Below are 21,506 nucleotides of genomic sequence, written 5' to 3'. Positions count from 1 at the left end.
AAATGAAAGGTAACACAGGTTTTAAAATATGCTTATATGTCCAAAATATCCAATACAGGAAGAAAAAGAAAATCAATATGTTTAAATAAGAATCAATTATCTCTCCATATATCCTGCTTCTAACACAGCACCACTATATGTGCATTCAAGTAATATCCCATCAAAAATCACTACTGTATCAAACAGCTGGGTGTACAGTTGTATGTTGCTTTTTCAAATTCCTTGGTTAAAAGAAAATATGGCAACAGTAACAGCCTGGTGCAACAGGCAGCTGAGAGTAGCAGCAAGTAACATGCAAAAGCTAACAAAATATTTTTTAAATATTTTTTAAATATTTATATATTTTAATTTATTTTAATTTTTTTTTAATCTTTTTAAGTATTTTGTTCTGAGATTCTGATGTTTAATTTCTACTATCAGAGGTACATAGTGGTAATTTCATTCTACCTACACTCTATTGTCTAGTAACAGACTACTACTAGCTCACTACAGTTTTGCAGTAATGCTTTGAAGGGAGTAAAAATATAACCTGAGTTTACTATTCTTCTCCACTGTTTTTCTTTCACATTCAGCTGTGATTGTTCCTTATAAAACACCTGAGCTAGAGTCAAAGTTTTTCATGTGCCACTAAGATTTTACACCAAAAAAATTTTTACAAACTAAATGAAGTCTAAAATAAGGTAAAAAAAAATTATTTTTAGATCATTCTGATTTTTCCTCCTGCTTCTAGGCTAAATTATCTTCTCACACATATTTCCTTTTAAGCAAAAGGTGTAATGGATTTAAATTAAAACAGGGGAAATTCAGGTTAGATACAAGAAAATGTTTTTTACTGTGAGGGTGCTGAGGCACTGTTACTGGTTGCCCAAAGAAGTGCTAAATGCTCCAGCCCTGGAAGTGTTCAAGGCCAGATTGGATGAGGACTTGGGCAACATGTGACGTGTCCCTGCTCATGGTGGGGCGCTGGATCTAGAAAATCTTATGGTCATTTCCAGCCCAAACCATTCTGTGATTCTATGACAAGTAGTGTATTTTCGTTTAACAAAAGGGTGAAATTCATCATTATGAAGAAACTAACTCCAACATATGAACCACTTTTTAAAATATGATAACTAAACTATGTTTGATGTAAGCATACAACTGAATCCAGCTTAATAAAATCTTCCGATTCTTTTTTATACTGTTTGCTGAACTAAACATACTCCCATACAAATGTTGGACATATAGCTTCTTTTGAGACGGTCACGTATAGACATATGTGGACATATGTCTCCATCTGCAATAATATTCCTTGCCTGATAAACACAGGCAAAATCGGAGTACAGCACAGGGAGATAAATCTGCTATCAACAAAAAAAACAAGACACAAAAAAAATCAGTCATGTCTATCATCTCATCTAACACAACTATTTCAGAACAAAGAATTCTTTCTGTATTAGTGTTACACACCATTTAAAAGAACTACCTGTATGATTAGGAAAAGTTGTTGTTAAAACTAGTGATGGAGACAGTAATGGAGATCAGGGAATTGTAGTTTATAAACCATATCGGAAAGCTGGAGCACCTCCCCTGTGAAGACAGGCTGAGAGAGTTGGAGTTGTTCAGCCTGGAGAAAAGGCTCTAGGGGGACCTTAAAGCAGCTGCCAGTGCCTAAAGCAAACCTACAAGAAATCTGGGATTTTTTACAAAGGCATGTAAGAATAGGACCAGGAGGAGTGACAGAAGGGACTTGAATTAGATTGATTAATTAGGAAGAAATTCTTTACTGTGAGGGTGGAAGAGTTACCTCAAGAAGCTGTGGCTGCCCTGTCTCTGGAAGTGTTCAAGGCCAAGTTAGATGAGGCTTAGAGCAACTTTGTCTAGTGGAAGGTGTTCCTGCCCGTGGCTGGGGATTGGAACTGGGTGATCTTTAATGTCCTGTCCAACCCTAACTATTCTATGATTCTATGATATTTGCACTAAAACACTCCAAGACTTGAACAGAAAAAGTCAACTAGCAGTAAAGAAACCTATTCTTTCAAAATAGCACTAAGGAAAATAATCTATTTCAACAATTGTCTTAGTTGGAAATTTTAAGGTGGGTAGGAAAATAAGTTTATGCTTTGTGTAGCAAATTCTACTTTAAGAACTCACTCAGGTGAGGGGAAAAGGGGAACAGTTAAATGCTAAGTATTTTATAAATGTTTGATGCGTAAACAGGGGATGTAACATTACAACACTAGCACTGGAAGTATACAAAGGAAGCAGAATTTGACTGAACTAGGAAGGGAACCATACTGCAAAATGTACACCATCAGTAGTGACTCATCTTCCAGCCTAAACCAAGAATCTTCGGTTGTAGATTTGCCATTTCCAGGGTCCATATTTCCCAAAGCCTCATGTGTGAGAGTTCAGAGGGTATTTTTAGTTGTAAAAGGATAAATGTTTAAGTGCTTCTGTTTCCAACACCAGCTTGAGACAGTAACAAAAAAATATTTTGTGCATCTGTGTTGTTTAAAAATTACAGCTGGTCAAAAACTCTGGAAGGGAAAGGATTGTGATGGCATTGTTTGTTTGCCTGAAAATGCTGAGTCAGCGGAACTGAAACAACTGCTCCCACTACCCTTTCATGCACATGGGGTAAAGTTGGCTGGCATTGCAGAGCTGCTCAAGCCACAGGCACAGGGCTCCCCAGCACCCTGCCTGTCTGATGCCTAGCTGGCCAGTGTGCAGCCACTCTGGTGACCCACGCACCCATCACCCACAGGCTTCCTTCAAACCTGATCACCCTGTGCCATCAGGAAATTTTCCACTTTCATGGTCCTTCTGATGCAGAGTGAAGTGAAACACTGGCAGACCACAGTTTCCCACAAGACTGAAATGCATTTCTTTATCAGCTGTGCTTAAAATCTCCACTATATCTTTACAGAGAAAGATGAGAAGGGATGACGTTTTTTTCTGCTGTGTTATCAGCAGACTTTCATTATTGTCACATTCCCTGGATATCTTTTAACTTAAATACAGATAAGGTAATGTAGAAAATCATGGAATGAGCTCGTCAGGACTCTATTTTGCAGCATTATAATACGAATGAAAAAAAACAAGTATCACCTTAATCAGTCTTGAACACAGCACCAAAACTATTCTAATGGAACAGGATGAAACTTTTCACAAAGGAGTTTGGAGGTTCAGTAGATCAGTAATACTGATATAAAAGGTCTTTCTAGATAATGTTATATATGCAGTGTGATAGTTCTACACTGAATAGCATTCCAGCTGTTCCCTGAAGACTATTGAAAATCATTATTCATATAATAAAGCCTGCACAATCAGAACTCAATCTGATTACAAGACTTGTTTAGAATTTGGACCCATTCTTGCTGAAACTATGTAATGGTGGGCACTGCAACTTATTATTAAAGATGGGTTGAGAGGGGAGTTGACAACACAATCGTAAGAAAAATATCTTTCATCAGGCTTCCTCAAATGCAGATGGAAATCAATTTCTGTATTCTCAGGAGAGGATTCCAAATGACTCAGTGAGAAACTCTCCTGCTGGAGTTTTGCACTGTCTCTTGCAAGAAGCAGGGGAATATTAAATGGACAAACCACATTCTAAGGATTTCATTTCAGCCACTAGATGTGGCTTCTTTAATCATCAGAATAAAAATAATCTTAAAAAAGAAAAACCTTCTTGGTTTTTCTAAGGATTCTAAGGATTTCATTTCAGCCACTAGATGTGGCTTCTTTAATCATCAGAATAAAAATAATCTTAAAAAAGAAAAACCCACACCTGACTTAAACTTTCATATTTTCCAAGGAAGCTTTGTCATCCACTTGAGTGAGAGAGCTGTGGTTTTAAGTGTCCCAGTGAAGATTTCAGAGTCTGGTGAGTGATCCCATTTGGACATATCTGACACATTTCAACATATGAAATACATCGGGTTTTTTTCTGTTAAGCCTCTGCACAGAAATGGTTTTGCTCTTACTAGTATAAACTAAAAAAAAAAAAAAAAAAAAGTTATATAATCTAATTCAAAATGGTTTTATTGTTGTTGCATATGTTGAGAAGCCCAATAAACACAAATTTTGAGCATCTGCCAGGAGTGCTGGATGCTTACTGGTTAAATATGCAGTGCCTAATGAATCATATTTCTAACCCTGGTAATGATTTGAGTGATTTAATTTGCAAATCTGTCTCCTCAGATTCAGATAATTCTTCTTTCCTATATAACTTATTGCTGTCTGACTTTTCCCCTAAAGATAGACCATGTTTAATGGCAATCTTATATAAAATGCTGCCATACACTCTTCCAGTTTTAGAAGATAATTTTCCACCAAATATTTCTAGACATCAAACTCTCATGTTTTAAGATCCCCAAAGTTCTTTCAATAACTTTGCTGCTGAATTTTGAACTACAAAATTTTATTTTTATAGGTGTGTGGAGAAGTAAGAGTTGATTCAAGATAAAATTTTAAATAAGAAAAAAATGTAAATTAGAAATAGGATTAATTTTTTAGGTAATTTAAAAAGCCAAAGGAATAGATGCATATGCAAATGTCAAATTTCTGATCTGGATTCTAGGCCCCAGTACAAGTCTTCTTATACCTGATATTTTAGCCTATCCGATTCAGCACAGTACAACACAAAGTCTGGAGTGTTAAGGTAAACCACAAATTTTGCTAGCTTCTGAAAAGCTCTACTCCACTGCAACAGATTGTCTCCAAATGCATGAATCATGACATGAGCCTGGGTACTTAGCTATGACATCTGTTACGTAGTAAATTGCATTGCATGCCACATGCATAATGAAGAGGAAAGAGGGGTTTTAGCTCCTAAAATATGTTTCACTATGTGATGCTGCATGAATGCAGGCAGTGACACCCAGGGATGGAAAGGCTGCAGTGTCATAAAATGTATAAATTATGTTGTTTTTATCATTTGCAAAATGAAGATATTAGCTCTCCTGAGAATAAAAAAAAAAAGGCAACTGTGCATTGAATGAAACAGTAAGAAGTGGTAGACACACTGCTAATTAAGATCTCTCTTAAATGTTGCTCACATGAATCCATTTGCAAAAAGCTTGACTAATCTTCGTAAGGAATGCAGGCTGTTTCTTTAATTCTCTCATTCCTTTCCTAGTGACTTACATTTCAAAACCAGAGTGCACATGTAACAAATAATCATAAATCATTCAAATATTGAGAACTCCGCTGCAAGGTGATTTAAAAGACCAACGCATGTTTTCCAAATGTGCAGATGATTTTCTACCATTACACAGTCAATTAGATTCATTAAACCCATATTAAATCACACAAAAACAAATTTGGAGGTAAAATTTTCAAATGCTAATCCGCTTCCATACTTAAGACAAATGTGGTGTATGCATAATGCTAGCTAGCACAGCCCACTTACTTAATAATGACTTCTCAACGACCTACAAGGACAAGTCCCCAGCAGTGTCATTTCTGAACATTAAAATGCAGCTGCCTATGTTTAGTCATTTGGGTTGAGGCTCAATACTTAAACAACTGCTCTGGGCACATAGACCAATATGCTTAATGTAAGACTCAAGAGCTTGAAAAACATGGCCTAAGTCATGTGAAGAAAGAGTCATAGCACTCATTGAAAACAGTAAACGATAAAAGTGGGAGAGTCTGTTAAGAAAATATTTGGATAAGGTTAGGAATGCCTAACTAAGCTGCTTTTTATTGCTCAAGGATCAAAATGGATAGAATAGGACTAGGATATTTATGGTATTCCAAGAATGGAAACAAGTGAAAGGAAATTCTTCATTTAACACAGCAATACAGCGATTTAATAGGTAAGCTCAAGTAGAAAACATAAAACAGGTATAAGCAAGTGATTATAATGCAGATTAATGTAGATAATAATATTTTTTTTAAAAAATCAAATTATAGAAAGTTCCAATAAATCATCAATATCATGACAACAGAGAATGAAAAAAAATCATTTTCTGTTCCTTAAATACTTAAGGATTCCTTAATTATTCCTTAAATAATTTTTTTTAATAATTCCTTAAAATAGTTAATTTTAGTCATGACAATATAAGACAGAATTTTCTTTTTCTTTATACATGAAATGGTTCCTGTATTAACAAGCATTGTCTTTAAATGATGTGAGAACGCTATTCTTTGAGATAGAGAAAAGGGATTTCAAGTAAAGCAGGTGACATTCTTATTTGGCTGGAAATATTTTAAGAAGTACTAGTATCCAGAAATATAGAAATTAGATGTTAAAATGTTTCTATATTAAAAGTACTATTATATTCATCTTTGCTTAATTATTTCCTTCTTCATTGTAGGAATATTGTAGGAAGAGCTATAAAGGCTGGATAAATTTAGAAGTGATTTAACAGATGCTCTTTTCGATTTTACTTCTGTAATTTATACAGTCAAGAAGGCATAGCCTAAACCAGGTAATTAAACAACCTGGGAGGAGAATGATCCTGCTTTCTGCCTGGGTATTATATTGACAGACATTTATTGCTGCTAAGTTAATTGCATTTGTAAATCAGTAAAAGAAGCCACATACCCATAATCTGGTTGCCCTATATTTATATGGCAAATCAGAAGAAATTTTTTGAGATCTCTCATAAAAGATAGTAGATTCAGGCATTGCACAGGTCTAAGAGTTAGAAGTTATTTCCTGCCCATTTTCCCAGCATTTAGAAATTTGGAGATAAGGCAGGAAAGAACAGCAAATAAAACTGAGTTACTCATGCTACTCCACATTGCCAGTTTGGTACTTACAGAGTGAATACATGTGATGCATCTCAGCAGACTATAAATAGCATGACATGAAAGAAACTTAAAGCCATCTTTTACTTTACTTTACTCACGCTAATGATTTACTTCAAACACAAACAAATACAGTAATTACAAGAAGAAAATTACCCTTTCCTTTCATTCAAGGAGACCATTTTTAAAAAAATATTATGTCAAATGAATTATTAAAAACCATCTCAGATGTTTGGTTGGTTGGTTGTTTTTTTAAAATAAGTACTATACGTATTCTGCTGGTGCTTTATAAACACTGGCAGAAAAAATAATAATAGTCAGTTTTGTACTATCTTAATCCATTTTCTCTTCCAGAAAGCCCAGGTAGTACAGTCTGATACTGCTTCACATTCCATAGATTTAAGATAAAATAACACCTAAAAAAGAAAGAAATAGAAGATATGAATCGATTTTTACTACCCGAAGACTGTATTTGTAGATTAAAATGATCATAAACATACAGGCAGAGCAGGCATAGAAACTAATTTTTCCTTTAACTCTGACAAGGGGAAAAGAAACCGAAAGGAAGGACAAAGACTTTAATAGCACTATGGAAACAGTTTTGAAAACACAGTAAGAAATAGCTGCAATGTGTAATATTAAAACAACAGGCAGAAGTATTTCATAACTCAGAATGAGTCTGTAGGAAAATATCAGCATTTTTTCCTACTTGCAAACAAGAAACACACCAATGTAGCTACAGTAGAAAGTACAAATATCTGTATATAAGCTCAAAAAAAATTACCATTAATGTATAATTTCTGCTTCCTAATCCATCAATCATAACCTTATCAATAAAGTTAAGAAGACAAAAGTAACTGAACCAAAAATAATGTTTCTAAATGGGAGCAGCAGCTGAACTTTTCATAGAATATACTTCCTATACTGAAACAGAAGACAAAAAAAGAGAATGCACTTTCTAATAATTGTTATTTTTCTCATAAAGTCATCTCTTAAACCTGCAGGACGCTGCAAACAAAATTGTATCTGAAATGCCTAGTCATCATTACCTGAAATCTGGGGATATGTTCACCAGCTCTAGTTTTAGTGGACCTGACAATCACTGATTGCTCATGCAGAGCTAGGTGATGCTCTGCAACTGTCCCAGTGTTTGCAAGCACATAACCTGAATGCTAACAACGTCTTCTGTATTATTGCTCAGAATTCAGAATGACCAATATATATTAGCTCTTCATCATTACTTATTCAAATAGGAAAATACAAGGCTTGTGAAAAAAGAAAAGAATGTGTTTCATGGACCATCAGGAAGTCTTACAATGAATTATAGAAATACCTTTTTAGAAAAGGCCTATCATCCTCTTCTCTGCCACTTAAATCTTAACAGGAGTATAGCAGCCATAAGACTGTAACAGCTTTCAATATTTGAGGTCATAGAATCAGAGAATCTCAGGTTGGCAGGGACCTAAAGGATCATCTTGTCTGACTTTTCTTGTCAAAGCATGAACTACACTACATGTCCAGCACCCTGTCCAGCCTAATCATTAAAATTTCCAGTGTTGGATAATACACCACTTCCCCAGGGAGATTATTCTAATGGCTGATTGTTTCCATTGTGAAAAATTTTCCTGTGATGTCCAGTCAGAATCTCCCCAAGAGTAACTTGTGCCTGTTAGCCCTTGTCTTTTCCATGTGACTCCTCATAAAAAAAGCAGTCTTCATCTTCATTGTAGCCACACTTTAAATGCTAGGCCATGGTGACAAGGTCTCCCCTGAGCCTTCTCTCAACAAGGCTGAACAAGCCCAGATCTCCCAGCCTTTCCTCATATGGCTTCCCAGTCCTATTGCCGTTTTATGGCCCTTCTCCAGGCACTCTTCAAGCTGTCCACATCGTTTTGTATCACAGGGACCAAAACTGAACACAATCCTCCAGGTGTGCACTGACAAACACCGAGTAAAGTGGGATAATGACTTCTTTATCTTTGCTGGTGACACCCTTCTTGATGTTCCCCCGGACCCTGTTAGCTTTCCTTGCTGCAGCTGCACACTTTCACTCCTATTGAGCTCGCTGTCCACCGGGACATTTAATTTTTGCAGAAGTTTTAATAATTGAATTTAAGAATTTAATTTTAATTCTCTCTTTCATTTAAAAGTCAAGTAATCTAGACTGAAATTTCATATTTTCCTGGTGATGTACAGAAAGTGTAATGAGAAGTACAGGCTTCATTATGGCACTTCACTAATTCCTGAGCAAAAAGCCAGACTGCATTACGCTGCCTTATATTAAATAAAGATTTTCTACACTTTTAAGAAGCACACTTATGGGAAACTGTTATTTTTAACACATGAACTAATCACTCTATTCCAAAAGTTTAGAAATTTTATGGGTGGGGTTCTCATCACTTTTATATTCATCCTTCACTTTTATTCCTCCCCAGTCTTTTTAATATACTGAATGTGTATGGCATCAGTATCACACTAGCGCTGCACCAGTTAAAGCACTACAACTTTGCAAAATCAGCATTTTTCTTGGATACATACACTACTGCTGTAGTGTACTACTGTATTTCAGAGAGATTTTATTAAAATTAATACTATGGTCCTGTACTGGTCTGCTGAGTACATCAGCATCATCCTTCTCATGTAGTTATGAATCAAAAGACATATATTTATATATCATTTTTTTATGTAAAAAACATTCTCAGCTGTTTAGTACCTGAAACATAACCATGTCTCTGGGTGTATGCTAAAAATTTTCATGAAAATAATTTGGAAAAAGAAAAAAAGTAATTTTTCAAGTTTTTCATTGGATTTTATACCTTTTTCTTTTTTGGTAAAAATGTATCATATCAAAAGCAACTGTGTATTCAAATTGCATTAATTTTTATGCCAAATGCTACTACATTAATCAACTGGGAAGAGGCGCATGTGGAATAGTTTTCAACTTTATGGAAATAAAAAGCTCCACAACCTTTTTCTTTCAGAAAATCAGTGAAATCACAAGAAAGATAAATCATGGCTACAAGATTACCAACAAAACCAACAGCAGTGGCAACACCTTTGCAGGTAAGGAATTGGATGATGGTAAGCAATCAGACACAGGTAAGGAATTAGACCTGTTGCACAACTTTGGACTGCATTTCAGAAATGTTGCTTATACGCCCAAGAATACTGGACATTCCTTAGAAGAAAACACCATTAATTAACATCAGTGAGTGATTTTTAAAGAGAGTATGGCACTTTGTCCTGGGTTCAGCAGTAGCAGTCATGTTTTTCCTTTGTGTTAGCTGGTGCAGTGCTGTGTTTTGACTTCCAGTTTGAGAACAGTGTTGGTGAAGCCGATGTTCTCGGTTGTGGCTAAGTGATGTTTACCCTGACCAAGGACTCTGTGAGGCTCATGCTCTGCCAGGGAGGAGGGGAAGCCGGGAGGAAGCAGAGACGGGGCGCCTGACCCGGGCTAGCCGGGGAGGTATTCCATACCACAGCACGTCATGCCCGGGGTGAGGGGTAACTGGGAGTTACCCGGAAGGACAGGGGCTTCCGGGTGGAACTCGCCTTCTTGGCCGGTGGTATCGTATTCTCTTCCCTTGTTATTTTCCCTTATCATTGTTTTAGCTGATAGTAGCGGTGGTGATTTGTTGCTGGACTGTTCTTGTCTCAACCCGTAGGAGTTGCACTCTCTCGATCCTCCTCCCCGTTCCTCCGGGAGCGGGGAAGGGGAGAACCCCGGTGGGTGGGAACACGGACCTCGATTGTTGTCAGCTCGGCACCACTCACTGGGAGTGAGTGAACAAGTTACCTGACTGGGTTTAAACCACGACACACTTCTGCTGCTGGAAAGTAAGATTTGCAATTAGTAGAAGACACTCCTTCTGGCCACCATGGTGGTGATGCCTTGCTTCAAGCTTAGAAATGTTTCTTTAAAAATAATTGAAGGTTTAAGTCTACAAAAGTTATTTACAATACAGGAGTCTAGGTTGAAGCATTCAGTTAAAACACATTTCTATGCATTTATTACATATTCATGTATTTCATACTTGTCTGGTCCAGAGAAAAGAGCTAATATTTTATTTTTGCCCAGAAAATTGCTGAAGTGAGTAGCTCCAGAGAGGACGCCTTCAACACCTGAGTGGGAGAAACTCAGTGTCCAGGAGCCTCAACTCCGAGCGGCGAGAGCCACCGGGGGAGCCTCAAGTCCTCGACAAGACTTTCCCATGAGTCGGTAGCTCAGCGACGCGGGCAGGGACCCACAGGGGCGGAGCCAGGAGGAGCGGCACCAGCCCTCACTGGTTAGAAACCTGCCCCAGGGAGCGCGAGCGGAAGTTTATGTGCCTCACGCGGGCAGGCTAGAGGGGCAGTGAGCACTCGCCCTAAGACAAGGGTCAGGTCCGTTACCTCTGCTCTGCCTGCCCCGGCGGTGGCCAGTGTAGGCACCCAGACGGAGCCGAGGAGAGGGGAGGCTGCAGTGCAGGGCTCAGGGTTTAGGGAGTGCCTGCACTGGTCTGGTGAGGGGAGGGTGCGCAATGGGCAGGGATGCGCTCGGTGCGCCCTGGTGGAGGTCCTGCAGCAGGGACTGAGCTGCGGGACTAGATTGAAAGATGCCATGGAAGCTGAGAGGAAGCAGCACTGCTTGCTCCAGGCCTAAACTGTGCAGGGGCCTCAAGCCTGCACTGTAGCTCATGCAGGAAAGAAGGAAGGCATTAATCAAGGAAGCTGAGAAACAGAAAAAAAAAAAAAAAACCACACCAAAAAAAAAAAAAACACAAAAAAAAAAAAAAAAGGAGGAAGGGGCCGATTAACATCAAGGGGCTTCCTCCTAAATCTGTTGTCCCCACCCAGAACCGCTTTGCTGTCCTGCAGGGGGCTGATGAGGAAATGTACTTGCACCATGAACAGCCAGCTGATGAGCTGGTAAAGAATGTCACTACTGGTGCTGCCAGGAAAAAACAGCGGGTCGGAGTAGTAGGGGACTCTGCTTTGAAAGGGACAGAGACATGCATCTGTCTGCCTGACCCACTCTCAAGGGAGGTGTGTTGCCTTCCAGGGGCACGAATCAGGGGTGTTGCAGAGAGGCTGCCTGCTCTAGTAAATCCCACTGACTATTACCCACTTCTAGTGATTCATGCAGGTGCTAGTGATATAGATAGCAGTAGCCCAAAGAACATAAAGGACTACAGAGCCCTGAGGGGCTGTGGAGCTCAGATAGTGTTTTCATCAATTCTCCAGGATATGGGAGAGGACCTTAAAAAGACTAAGAGGATTTGCCAGGTTAATAAATGGTTAGAAGAGTGGTGCCATAGTTAGGGGTTTGCGTATCTTGAACACAGGACTCAATTTAGTAGGTCAGGTCTACTGGGGGCTGGTGGAGCTGGGCAAAGGGGAAAAGCAGTTTTGGTAGGAGGCTTGCCAGACTGGTCAAGGATGCTTTAAACTAGAGGTACTGGGGGAGGGGGGCATTATTCCATCCCAACACTTCCAGTCTGTTGCCAGCACCTATAATAAATGCTCGGAGCAATGTATTGATATTCCAGCTGCTCCAGCCAATGAACCAGCTTCATTTGGAGCTCGGCTCAGATGCCTCTATACAAACACACATAGCATGGGGAACAAACAAGAGGAATTAGAGGCATGTGCTTGTCTACGGGGGTATGACAAAATAGGTTTCACAGAAACATGGTGGGATGGCTTCTGTGACTGGAGTGTTGGAATGGAAGATTACAGGCTCTTTAGAAAAGACAGGCCCTGCAGACAGGGAGGAGGAGTTGCCCTTTATGTTAGGGATAGGCTGGAGAGTATGGAACTCTGTCTGGGGACAAGTGAGCAGTCAATAGAGAGTTTGTGAGTCACGGTTAAAGAGAGAACAGGTATGGGAGACATTACTGCGGAAATTTGCTACAGGCAGCCTGATCAAGAGGACTCTCTGGATTAAGCACTAAAACAGATACGAACAGCCTCACGTTCACAGGCCCTTGTTCTTATGGGGGACTTCAATCACCCTGATATCTGTTGGAGCAACGGTACGGCCCGGCACAAGCAATCCAGGAGGTTCCTCGATTGTGTGGATGACAACTTCCTTCTTCAAGTAATAGAGGAGCCGACAAGGAGAGGTCCCATGCTTGACCCTCTGCTCACCAATAGGGAAGGGCTGGTTGGAAATGTGACGCTCCAGGGCAGCATTGGTTGCAGCGATAACGAGATGGTCAAATTCGAGATCCTCAGGACAGTGAGAAGAGCATGCAGTAAGCTCACTGCCCTGGACTTCAAGAGAGTAGACTTTGGCCTCTTCAGGAACCTGCTTAGTAAGGTTCCATGGGATACAGCCCTAGAGGACAGAGGGGCCCAAGACTCTTGGTTGATATGCAAGGATCACCTGCTACAGGCTCAGGAGTGTTGCATCCCAACTAGAAGGAAGTGCAGCAGGAGACCTCCTTGGATGGATAAGGAGCTGCTGAGGAAAATTTGAAGGAAAAAGAGGTTTATAAAAGGTGGAAGCAAGGACAGGTGGCCTGGGAAGAATACAGGAATGTTGTCAGAGAAGCTAGGGACCAGGCTAGGGAAGCTAAGGCCCAGTTAGAATTAAACTTGGCTAGGGATGTTTCCCAGGATTTGGAGAAGACTGAGGTTTTTAATGACTTCTTTGCCTCAGTCTTCACTGGCAAATGCTCTGGCCACACCACCCAAGTCTTGGAAGGGAAACGCAGGGACTGTGAGAATGAAGATCCTAGGCCCACTGCAGGAGAGGATCTGGTTCAAGACCGTCTTAAGAACTTGAACGTACACAAGTCCATGGGACCTGATGAAATCTATCCACGGGTCCTGAAGTTGCTGGCGAATGAAGTTGCTAAGCCACTGTCCCTCATATTTGAAAAATCATGGCAGTCAGGTGAAGTTCCCAATGACTGGAAAAAAAGAAATATAACCCCCATTTTCAAGAAGGGCAAAATGCATGACCCAGGGAATTACAGACCAGTCAGTTTCACCTCTGTGCCTGGCAAAATCTTGGAGCAGATTCTCCAGGAAGGCACACTAAGGCATATGAAAAGCAACAAGGTGGTTGGTGACAGCCAGCATGGCTTCACTAAGGGGAAATCCTTCCTGACCAATCTGGTGGCCTTCTATGATGGGGCTACAGAACTGATGGACAGGGGTAGAGCAGTTGATGCCATCTAGCTGGAGATGTGCAAAGTATTTGGCACTGGCCGGCACAACAAAGTATTCAGCACTATCCCATCTCTAAGTTGGAGAGACATCAATTTGATAGGTGGACCACTCGGTAGATGAATAACTGACTGAGTGGCTGCATGCAAAGAGTTGCGGTCAACGACTCAATGTCAAACTGGAGACCAGTAACGAGTGGTGTCCCTCAGGGATCGGTGTTGGGACCAGTCTTGTTCAACATCTTTGTCGCTGACATGGACAGTGGGATTGAATGTGCCCTCAGCAAGTTTGCTGATGACACCAAGCTGCGTGGTTTGGTCGATACGCTGGAGGGAAGGAATGCCATCCAGAGGGACCTTGACATGCTTGTGAGGTTGGCTGATGCCAACCTTATGAAGTTTAACCATGCCAAGTGCAAGATCCTACACCTACATCAGAGCCATCCCAGGCACAGCATGTTGGGCACACAGGTTGGGCAGAGAAAAGATTCAGAGCAGCCCTGCAGAGAAGGACTTGGGGGTGTTGGTTGATGAGAAAATGAACATGAGCAGACAGTGTGTGCTCATAGCCCAGAAAGCCAGCCGGTTCATGGGCTGCATCAAAAGGATCATGACCAGCAGGCCAAAGGAGGTCATCCTGCCCCTCTGCTCTCGTGAGACCTCACTTGAAGTATTGTGTGCAGTTCTGGTGTCCTCAACATAAAAAGGACATGGAACTGTTGGAACAAGTCCAGAGGAGGGTCACGAGGATGATCAGGGGTCTGGAGCACCTCCCGTATGAAGACAGGCTGAGAAAGTTGGGGCTGTTCAGCCTGGAGAAGAGAAGGCTGCGTGGAGACCTCGTAGCAGCCTTCCAGTATCTGAAGGCGGGCTATAGAGATGCTGGGAAGGGACAATTCGTTAGTGGCTGTAGTGACAGGACAAGTAGTAATGGGTTCAAACTTGAACAGGGGAAGTTTAGATTGGATATAAGGAAGAAATTTTTTCCTGTTAGGGTGGTGAGGCACTGGAATGGGTTGCCCAGGGAAGTTGTGAATACTCCATCCCTGCTGGTCCAGGTTGGCATGGTTTAGTGTGAGGTGCCCCTGCCCATGGCAGAGGGGTTGGAAATAGATGATCTTAAGGTCCTTTCCAACCCTAACTGTTCTATGATTCTATGAAAATAGAGAAAAATTAAAAGCTATAAAAACCAAACCAAAACAAAACAAAACAAACAACTTACTTAGTCACTGGAAGCAAAGATTAGATCTTCTGAATTGCTTTACAGATATGAAAGCCTAGGTAACCTCAGTCTATGTAGACTTTTTATTATAAACTAAGAAGATGATATGCCTCAGTTGTTCTTTTCCCATAGAAATTTCTTATGAAGAATCTTTCTGTCAGAATTCTTTTCATTAAGGATGTTTTCTTTTATTTTTTAAGTGTATCGATTACCTGCTTTAACAAATAGGGTGTAGTTCAGAGAATTTCATCAGAGCAATCCAGAGAATTTCTCTGGGCATTTTCTCTGGTGCTGCATTCATGAGCTTTCTTATCTACTGAGTGGATCTATAAGCCGGCAGTTGCTCTGAAGAAGAATTAAACAACTGAAAAATAGCAATGCCGCGTGTGACAGAAACTTACCAAAAATTGTGAGTCCCCATGAAGTACCTTCCTGTCCTTCCTTGGAGAGTAAAATGGGTAAAGAAAACAGTCATAAATTCTTCAAGAGCTTGTGAAAAATCTGAAGCAGGAAATGCTGCCAAAGGCAGTCTCTGCAATCTGTCTTTTAAGCAGAAGTTAGGAATGTACAGCTGCCTAGAAGCATCTTCAAGTTGCTCACTTAGCATTTGGAGAGGATAAAGGGTTTCATTCATAAATCTAACCTTTAGGTCTCTCTTGATCTTTATTTTCTCTACCATCCATAAAAAAAAAAAAAAGGCACCACAGAAAATTAGACAAAATGTTAATTCTAAACAAACTACTCCATGAATGAAGTTGTTTAAGACTATTTGTGATATCTTCCATTAATGTAATCTTCCAAATTCCCAAAATTATACACACAGCAGGTGTGCAGGAATAATTTACATCTAGTCAATGTACATATAAAGCATAAATAGGATTGTTTTATGGCATACACTTTTTTTGAGTCTCTTTGAATCAGAATCTATGTACCATTTGTCATAATGCGGTAGGAAATAGTAACTCACTGCAGTAAACCACCAGATGTAGTTTTGCATAAAACTTAATTATAGATCAAAACCCATTATATATCAAAATGAGTAAAAGTCTGAAGTGATAATACATTTCTCTTTATCTAATTAAAGTGAGGTAAACTCTTGTAGAGCAAATCAAGTCTGATATGCTGCATTTCAATCACTTTCTCAGTACAATAATCTGATTTGAAGCAATTGATCCAGGAAGATCAGATCAGATTTGCTATCAAATTATTTTAATTTCGATTTAGAATCAAAATATCTTTACAGAACTTTTTCAGAACTCAATATTAACTTACTAATAATATGTCAAATCTTCAAAGAGGAAGCCATCTGCTGTAAACACTACTGAATTATCCAAAGATATCAAGACTTTCTCATGCAAGTCTCATTAGTGGGAAGATTAAATTGAAACTGTTAAAAATACTTAATCTGTAAAAGTTGTAAAGAACCTCCTAGAAGCACATGAAAATCTATCAGCTACCTGGGTCTTCATAAACAAATTACATTCATGAACTACCTGCCTATTGCTTGTTCTAGTTACATCCCAGACCAGTACAGGGTTGTTTTGCTTTTTCCCACTATCAGTAGCTTTCAGATGGTAATTTATTTGAGCCATATCTACAAGATCTTTGGATGTTTTGTTTGGTTTTTGTTTTTTTATTTTTTTAATCCCCATAATGCTTGTTGTGATGACAAATATGGACTAGTCCACCTCTGAATGGATCACTCCAAATTTCAGCTTTGAGCTTCTCTTCCAAAGTCAGGTTCTTTTAAATATGCATCTGTTTTTAACTTCCAGATTTAAAAACCACTCTTTAACAGCTGTAATGGAAATGAATTCAAAATTAATTTGGATCAAATTTTGAAGTTTCATTGAGAAAAGTACTAGGATTTTGTGCATGGATTTATTCCTTACTTCTCCAATAGGCAAGGGCAGACATTAAGAAATCTATTCCATGACTACAAACTACCAGAAATTGAGTTCTATGAATATTATACATGTCAGCATGCATATTATACCATGCATACTACACATATTCTTGAAGTTGGATAAAAACAAAATGTATTCTACTTTTATCATCTCACTTATGTTATCTCAACATTCTGACTATATTCTGACTATCGCTTCCTTGAGATGACATTAGTTATAATCTAGATAGCGATTAAAGCATATTGCCTAAAGGGTATAAAATATATGGCAGATTAGTTTACTATTCCTTTAAGCCTTGCATCCTTCCTCCAGCAGTGATCATATTCTAGGACTATGATGAAGGCAGAAGCCTTCAGATGAGGTTACCAGATTTGCCTCAGAAGTGTGAATGCTTTCCCATTAAGTTACTCAGTTGTTATTATTAGTGGTCATAAAATTATTCATCCTTTTTGTAAATCCTGTGGCTCATTTGTTTTGTTAAATTCTTGTAAAGAATGAATGTTGGCTTGAATCAACAATGTATTTAGAAAACATTTGTTTTATTAGTTCTGCTCTCTGGGAAGAGCAACAAAGTAATTCAGAGCATCAGGACTCTGGGAGTTGTTTACTAACTTGTACTACTTTAACAGCTGCTGGAATCTAGATTAACTTTCACAGCAAAGAAAATGTATTTACATTCAAATCACAGCAGTGAGGAGGTGTTAGTTTGAGGATAGGGAACTGTGCTTCATGATGGGACTATTTAAAGGAAACTGGGATTAAATTAAAAATAATGACCTAATCTTTTCATTTAGCAGGGATAATCTTGCAGCAGAAGTGTTGGGAGCTGAACTCCCCCAGCAGCCCAGGGGTCACCCTGAACAGACTCTTGAGCACAGCTGGGACCTGCCCCAGCTCCACCCTGATCCCCAGTCTCTGCCCTGGAGCACATACCTGAAGGAATAGCTCTTACCAGGAATGCTAAGAGAGGCACAGATCCAAAGCAGTGGGGTTTCTGAACTGGCACAACAAAACAGCCACTCAGTACCACAGCTGGTACAGAAGAGAACTAAAAATATATTCCAACACGTTGTCTTCTCTGTTACAGAATCACAGAATCATAGAATAGCTAGGGTAGGAAAGGACCTTAAGATCATCTAGTTCCAGCCCCCCTTACATGGACAGGGACACCTCACACTAAACATGTCACCCAAGGCTCTGTCCAGCCTGGCCTTGAACACAGCCAGGGATGGAGCATTCACAGCTTCCCTGGGCAACCCATTCCAGTGCCTCACCACCCTAACAGGAAAAAATTTCTTCTTTATTTCCAATCTAGACTTCCCCTGTTTAAGTTTGAACCCATTACCGCTTCTCCTATCACTACAGCCCCTAATGAAGAGTCACTTCCCAGCATCCCTATAGCCCGCCTTCAGATACTGGAAGGCTGCTATGAGGTCTCCACGCAGCCTTCTCTTCTCCAGGCTGAACGGCCCCGACTTTATCAGCCTATCTTCATACAGGAGGTGCTCCAGACCCCTGATCATCCTCGTGACCCTCCTCTGGACTTGTTCCAACAGTTCCATGTCCTTTTTATGTTGAGGACACCAGAACTGCACACAATACTTCAAGTGAGGTCTCATGAGAGCAGAGGGGCAGGATGACCTCCTTTGGCCTGCTGGTCATGATCCTTTTGATGCAGCCCATGAACCGGCTGGCTTTCTGGGCTGTGAGCACACACTGCCGGCTCATGTTAAGTTTCTCACCGTATCAGATACTGTGAATACTGCACAAGGAATACTTATAGGTAGGAAATATTACGTTGTACTGCAAGTACATCTGTTTCAAGGTTTGTCACACTGAAATGTTTGATATGCTTAGAAACATTCCCTACCTACCAACCCCTCCTAAAAAATGGGCTTAGACCCCAGGAGCGTATAGAATGAAGCAATAGGCGATGACATCAAGACAGGTGGGAAAATGCAAAGAAACACTGAAATTATGTTCACCCTGACAGAAAGTGCCTTCTGGACTCCAGTCACTTTTTACTGACAAGAAACGAGTCACTGAAGGGTTCATTATAAAGAAGGACATTAGAAGAGGAGAACAAGGCTAAGTGGATTCTTACAGGCAGCTTTTTTATAATCATGAGGGATACTTTGACAAGTAGAAGTAGAAAATGGAAGCTGGCATCCTAGCCAGGCTTGAATCTAGAGTCAATATTTTGACAATGAATTAATGTGTAGTAATGATAGGTCAGGAAAGCCCTTGAATGTTAAAACAGGCATCTTAGGTTTGATACAGAAAATAACTAGGAGCCAGATAGCATGCAAAGAACTTTGCATATGCAGAGAGTATTATGGTCAAAATGACAGACTGAAGTGATCACACAAAAACAGCCCTTTCATAAGTATTCAGAGTCAATAAAAGAAGGAAAGAGTTGTGTTTCTCAAGTCTAGAGAAAAGCATTTTGCAAGAGCTTGGATGAGGCTTTCAGCTTTGTGGGTAGCTAAGGAGATGTTTCTTGATGCCATTAGACAGAAAGGATCAATAAGATGTAGAAATAGCTCAGAGAGGATGCTTTAGACACTACTCTGAATATAAAATTACACTCCAATTAGGTGGCTGATTTAGCCACAGAAATGACAGATTACTAAATCTCTAGATTAAATTCAAGACTTCTAAAATAGAAGGGACTAAGGCAGTAATTCCAAATGAAATGAAAGCTCATCTCAAAAACATACAATATTAATAGCCCAGGGAGGTTGTGAGTGCTCCATCCCTGCCAGCGTTCAAGACCAGGTTGGACGAGGCCTTGGGTGATATGATTTAGCGTAAGGTGTCCCTGCCCATGGCAGGGGGGGTTGGAACTAGATGATCGTAATGTCCTTTCCAACCCTAACTGTTCTATGATTCTATGATTAGGATTAACATCTCTAATAATAAAGAATTTAATACAAATCTTGATACACTGTTTACTGCTCCTTATGATTAAAGATGGTTCCTCATTTCCAGACAATCTGGGTCTTTTCTAATATGTTTAAAAAAGTACTATAGTCAAGTTTCCATTCCCCATCATATACTTAAAATTTATCCAGACAACCTTCTTTTGTTAAAGTGAAATCATGGTGAATTTTAGCCCTTAAAGTGTTTATCTAAAAGGTATTTTTTCCCAGTCCTTTAGTCCTTAGCAGTATAGTCTAATTTATTGTAGGAGGTTCTAGACTGAGAAAATTGGAATAAACTGACAGCATCAGTGGCCAATAGGTAAGTAATGTACTTAAAGACACAGAAATCTTTTGAAAGAATATCTTAACCTGTTGAAAACTTCAAGTGCTATCAAGAGAAACCTGTATGTGAATTTACCTGAAATTAGGTGTATAGTTAATAAATTACTAATTGTTTTAGAATCATAGAATCACAGAATTACAGCATAGTTAGGGTTGGAAAGAACCTTAAGGTCAACTAGTTCCAACCCCCCTGCCATGGGCAGGGACACCTCCCACTAAACCCTGCCACCCAAGGCTCTGTCCAGCCTGGACTTGAACACCAGCAGGGATGGAGCATTCACAGCTTTCTTGGGCAACCCATTCCAGTGCCTCACCACCCTTACAGTAGAGAACTTCCTTCTTATATCCAATCTAAACTTCCTCTGTTTAAGTTTTAACCCATGTCTTGGGTTCAGCAGTAGCAGTCATTTTTTCTCCTTCTTAGTAGCTGGTGCAGTGCTGTGTTTTTGACTTTCGGCCAGGGAACAACCCTGATAACAGTGATTTTTTTAGTTGTTGCTAAGTAATGTTTACTCTGACCAAGGACTTTCTGAGTCTCATGCTCTCCCAGGGAGGAGAGGAAGCCAGGAGGAAGCAGGGACAGGACACCTGACCCAAACTAACCAAAGGGGTATCACAGTATCACAGTATGTTAGAGATTGGAAGGGACCTCGAAAGATCATCTAGTCCAATCCGCCTGCCGGAGCAGGAACACCTAGATAATGTTACACAGGAATGTGTCCAGGCGGGTTTTGAATGTCTCCAGGGAAGGAGACTCCACAACCTCCCTGGGCAGCCTGTTCCAGTGTTCCTTCACCCTCACTGAGAAGAAGTTTCTTCTCAAGTTTAAGTGGAACCTCTTGTGTTCCAGTTTGTACCCATTACCCCTTGTCCTATCATTGTTTGCCACTGAGTAGAGCCTGGCTCCATCCTCGTGACACTCCCCCTTTATATATTTATAGACACTTATAAGGTCACCCCTCAGTCTCCTCTTCTCTAAACTATAGAGACCCAGCTCCCTCAGTCTTTCCTCATACGGGAGATGCTCCACTCCCTTAATCATCTTTGTTGCCCTGCGCTGGACTCTCTCCAGCAGGTCCCTGTCCTTCTTGAACTGAGGGGCCCAGAACTGGACACAATATTCCAGATGGGGTCTCACCAGGGCAGAGGAGAGGGGAAGGAGGACCTCTCTCAACCTACTAACCACCCCCCTTCTAATACACCCCAGGATGCCATT

Source organism: Pezoporus occidentalis, unplaced genomic scaffold (assembly GCF_034315485.1).
Source record: "Pezoporus occidentalis ecotype Australia unplaced genomic scaffold, CSIRO_AGI_Poc_V1 ctg84, whole genome shotgun sequence".
Lineage (NCBI taxonomy): Eukaryota > Metazoa > Chordata > Aves > Psittaciformes > Psittacidae > Pezoporus > Pezoporus occidentalis.
Note: the sequence above shows the minus strand (reverse complement) of the source record.